Raw genomic sequence first — 5,672 nt, forward strand, 5'->3', positions numbered from 1 at the left:
TGTTGTAGAGTTATGTCCCTTTTTTACTGGTAGATTTATATTGTGAAGCTTGAGTGTCTTCAAACACGTTCCTCTTAATCTTTTACATATATTATTTAGGCACCACTTACTTTATTTTTTCTTGGAATATTGCCAAACAGCTGAAGCTTTTTCATTTCATAAAAAAAAAAAAAAAAAAAAAAAAAAAAAAAAATTTAAACTTATTTCACTGATGTGTAGATTGTTCTAGTCAATATTTACATGTAACTAGTTTTATTTTTATACATCTGCAAAAAAATTTAAATATTTGGTCGTATATTGGTATCACGTTGTATTGATGCCAGCGTCTTCAGAAGACAGATTGTTTCCGGATGATAACTTTTTACCTTTTCTACCTGATTAAAGGCTGTATACATGTAATTTCAATCAATTGTACATTTCGTTGAGGCCAATTTCCAGAAAATTTGATTAAAGGACAATAACTCTTTCGTAAGTCACATGGTATCTCTCAAAAAGTCATGTTACATGCTGAATTAAAGTGGAAAAATGTATAGTTTAAACGAAAAAAGATGTTGTACAGACATAAAGTTAGAAAAATAGAACATAGTTTTAGTGTAAAAGTAATGCATGAAGACTTTTGGAAACATACTAGGTGAAAACTTTATACAGAAAGATGTAAAAACCTGCCAGATGGGTAGAAATATCTATGCTTGAAACACCGAAAAATAGTGGATTTTTAAAGAATTTTTGCCAAAGTCAAATAAATAGCCCAAGTTTATGTAAAAGATGTGGTATTCACTACTGCTTACTGAATGATCGAACTTTTAAGAAAGAATTTTCAGTGAATATATTTAATGAAAATCTGTTATGGTTTAGTTCCCAGGCTAAAAATGTAACAAAAGCAGAGAGAGAGAGAAGAAAGGGGAAGAAAGGGGGGGAGGGAATTAATTTTCTTACAAGCTTAATAATGAATTTCAGTTGTCGTAACTCTAAATGAAAAATAGCCTTTATATTACACATCTTTTGGTGGTGCGGCAGTATATTTCAGGAAAATGAAAAAAAATTGTGGAGAACTGTTGGAAAAAATATGTTACTGCTGAAAACTTATGTTATCCCTTACTGAAAAATCAGCCTTCTTGCAAACTGTTCTGCCGCAAACACTGCGGTAAGGTTTCTTCAAATAGTTTGCCGCAACAACACTTCGACGTTTTACCATGCAAATGAAGGTTGCGGCAGACTTGCTGCAAAGTTTTATAGTCTTATATAGTTTGTGGTGAACTTCTGGCGACTATTTGTGGTGAATCTCTGGCAAACTTTGATAGCCTTATATAGTTTGTGGCGAACTTCTGGCAATTTTTGGGGTGAACTTCTGACAAACTTCCACAGCCTTATATAGTTTGCAGTGAACTGCTGGCAAATCAAGTGACTATGGTAATTTTTGTACTAATAATAGCAAATTTACATGCAAAAACTGCATAAATTAACTTCCAAAGAGATGATTAATGATGCATGGCCTGTTTCAAGAACTAATTGAATCATATATAACTCAGACATATTTCATATATATAACATCCATTTATTTTTTATATGAAAACACGAACATTAAATTAACTTCCCTCCTGTTATCAAAGAAACAGGAAGTCTGATTTTAGTACTGGGAGCATGCTCAGTATGCTATAAATTTTGTAGAAGTTTCTAGCAAACTTAGGGAGCTACCATTTTATTTTTATGGGGGGGGGGGGGGGGGGGGGGGGGGGGGGGGGCTAGGATGAAATTTGAAAAAAATAGGCAGGACAGGAGTTTTTAGTAAAAAAAAAAAGGCAGGATGAGACACTTGCAAAAAAAAAAAGTCAGGATGACAATTTATGTAAAAAAAGTCCGGATAAACTAAAAAAAAAAAAAAGCAGGACCGAATAGAGTGAAAAATAAAAAGGCAGGACAGAGATTACAACTAAAAGAAAATGCAGGACAAAATTTTTCATCCTAGCCCCCCCATAAAAATCAAATGGTAGCTCCCTTAAGGACTGCTTTAAAGTTTGTTTACAAAGTTCCTTTAAATTTAAGAACGTTAAGAGTTTATGACAACCTTGCGGCAACTTTTAACATGTGTTTGTGGACAGTTTGCTGCTAGCGGCAAACATGGGTGAACAACTTTCAGGTCTTCTGGCGAACTAAAAAGATTGCTGCAACCTTACCGCAAGGTAACATGCAGCAATGTTTCTCTTTTCATAAGGGATGTAGAGGTTTTGAGTTTCTCTAAATTTGAGTTGAAAGAAATTGATTTGTAATACAAGACATTTATTTTTTAAACTGTTATATAAAGCCAAAGATCCGTTTCCTTTATTTTATTGATACACATGTTCTCAGAAATGAAGTCTGCAGATGATTTATTGCAGTTAAACTTCACCCTGAATTTTAGTTTATGAATCATGGAAAGAATTGACTTTAAATTTTTATCTTTTTAAACCCTAATTGTTCCATAGATTTTTTTTAAGCAGCCATTGAAATTAAGGTAAAAATTTTGAAAAAAAATATGAAATATTGGATTGGAGTCGAATGCACCCACACGAGCGGGTTCGAATGTTGACTGGCTAGTGATTACAGTAGTAACTAATAATACCACTCGGCCACCGAGGCCCCTTATAAAATTTGAAAATAAAGATCTAAGTATTAAGGATCATGAACAGTCAGGCCTGTTTTAAGCATATCACTGATGGGAAGCAGGGGCGGATGCAGGAATTTTCAAAAGGGGGGTGCTAACCCAGGGCAAAAGGGGGGGGGGTGCAGGGGGGGGTGCAAAACATATGTCCCAATACAAATGCATTGATCGGCAAAAATAAAGGGGGTGCGCACCCCCGGAACCCCCCTGGATCCGCCACTGGGAAGTGTCAAAAGAGGTTCTGAAATATTCCCAGTCCAAAAAAAAAAAAAACGTGGCTGGGATTGAAACTTGGTTCAGTGTTACAGTTGGAAGATTTATTGTTCATGTTAGCAGACAAATATCCGTGGCGGATCCAGGGGGCGGGGGGGGGGGGGGGGTTCCGGGGGTTAGCATAATAGGGGTAAATTCAGTAAAAAATCTCCCTTTGACTGTAATGCTAATCTATGTGTGGAAATAAATTTATACCTGATTTACCTTTAGAAATTAAAAACTTTCATACATCATTCATGAAAGTACAAATGTAGCCCTATCTTTTGCAACAATAAAAACATAGTGTCATGCGGCATTTTTGGGCATTCACATGACCTCAGTGGCGGATCCAGGGGGGGGGGGGGGTTCCGGGGGTTGGAACCCCCCTTTTTTTGGCCGATCAATGCATTTGAATGGGAGCATATAGTTGGAACCCCCCCCCCCTTTACTCTGGGTTGGGACCCCCCCTTTTTTAAAATGGCTGGATCCGCCACTGCGGCCTTGTTTACAAACAATGTAGATTCGCACTGAATTCCTATACCGACCCCCATTACTTTTCAACCCTTTAGGAAATAAAATTAGTACATACAGCATTTATTTTTTTTTATTTTTTTCAACTCTAGTTTTGATCCATCTACCAAAAAATATTTATTACAAACATTATCTACCAATCAGAAGAGCACTTGACTTCAGTTTTAGACAGAAAGCTCTCCCCCAAATGGGCGGTACCTGATGACGTATATTTATTTACTGAATTAACCCCTATAAAAATATCATAAAGTTCACTATTAAAGAAATAACATGAATACTACTTTTAGCCATTATAGATTGTTATATGAAAAGGGAAACCACAGCAAAAATAGCTTACCTACATAAAAAAAAACAGGAACTATATTCATAGACAACCGATTACGAGCGACCAAACATTCTTAAACATCAGATCATTTCGTCTTTTTCTCTCTTTTGCTTTTTTTCTCTCACTTATTTACGCATGACATAACACCTCAACTTCACGTTTAAATATATATATATATATTATTTACGTGTGTATTGTGCATCAATATGAAATATGGGGTAAACGTCAATGAGACAGCAACCTAGCAACATAAATAACCAAAAGATAAGTATTTGGTTTGAATGGAAGCAGATATATGCGAGTTTTTTGACTCAACGAGATAGCATCTCAACGACAAAAAATGTATTTAAACGAACTATGCACTTGGCTACTGTTCTTTTTTTTTTTAAACTCTTTTTAAAACCTCTTGCTATATTCAATTTGAGAGATAAGAAACAAAACTATCTATCAAACGAAAACTAGATCAAGTGAGAAAGAAGCTTCTTTCATAAGTACAAATTATTGCTTCATTGCTTATTTCAGAGTTCGAAGCTTGGTCCGACTCCAAATCTATGTTTGACAATTTTCCAGCCGAATGTCAGTAGTTTTCTCCTGGTGCACCAGCTTTCTTCACCATTATATAGCTGGTCGCCATGAAATAGCCAAAAATAATGAAAGTGGCGTTAAAGACCAATAATGAATAAATCAATCATTGTATATATCAGACGTTTCACACACATATCTTATCCTTTATTGAACAAGAATCTATGCATTTGAAATTGAATTTGACAATAGTAATTTTCCAGCATCGTGTAATGATGAATCTCGATATGACTGTAATATGTGCCACTGGACATGAATCTTAATCTTTGTGACATTGTAATACCTAGTAGAATGGGAGAAAGTTAAAGCAACTTAGCTTTCAACTTTTATCAACCATTCTAGAGGAAAGCTTAGTATTTAGAAAATACCTTAGGAATGCAAGGACCAAGCAACATAAACCTATTTTTGAAGGTTGATGTGTCCATCATATTACATATGTGGCAACCTTTTGTAAAAGACTTGTACTAAGTAAATATTATTTAAGTTCCATTGCTAACTTAAAGTCGACACCTTATAATGTAGAATATCTTTTTTTAATAGAAAAGGGTGTTTTAGATATTTGACGATTGCAAAATTTCCGAGAATGAATCGAGCAGTCCCTATTCGAATGCAGCATTCACTAATATCTTAATAAACATGTCTTTGACAAGCAATACTGTGACCCACTGACAGTGTCTTTAAAGATCCAATGTGCAAATATGTCAAAAAGGGGTTACAGAGTATTGTCCCTGCTAAACAGAAGTGTGCATGTTTCAGCTCTGGTGGTCCCAGTGAAGACCTTTTTTTTTCTCAGTTAAAACATTTGAGGTACACAGTCTGTAAAATGAAACAAAAGTTGAAAAGATGATGCTCGTCTTAGCGTATAACCAAAAATGTACTTATTCGGAACTGGTTAGAAATGAAATGAAGTCACAAGAAAAGTCGCTGCTTGAATAGACACAGTTGCCCTTTGTACAACTTCTGACACGTTGTTCCACAATGGCTCAATGATCTAAAGCATAATAGGGGTAAATTCAGTAAAAAATCTCCCTTTGACTTTAATGCTAATCTATGTGTGGAAATAAATTTATACCTGATTTACCTTTAGAAATTAAAAACTTTCATACATCATTCATGAAAGTACAAATGTAGCCCTATCTTTTGCAACAATAAAAACATAGTGTCATGCGGCATTTTTGGGCATTCACATGACCTCAGTGGCGGATCCAGGGGGGGGGGGGGGGGTTCCGGGGGTTGGAACCCCCCTTTTTTTGGCCGATCAATGCATTTGAATGGGAGCATATAGTTGGAAACCCCCCCCCCCCCCTTTACTCTGGGTTGGGACCCCCCCTTTTTTAAAATGGC

Source organism: Mytilus galloprovincialis, chromosome 14 (genome assembly GCF_965363235.1).
Source record: "Mytilus galloprovincialis chromosome 14, xbMytGall1.hap1.1, whole genome shotgun sequence".
NCBI lineage: Eukaryota > Metazoa > Mollusca > Bivalvia > Mytilida > Mytilidae > Mytilus > Mytilus galloprovincialis.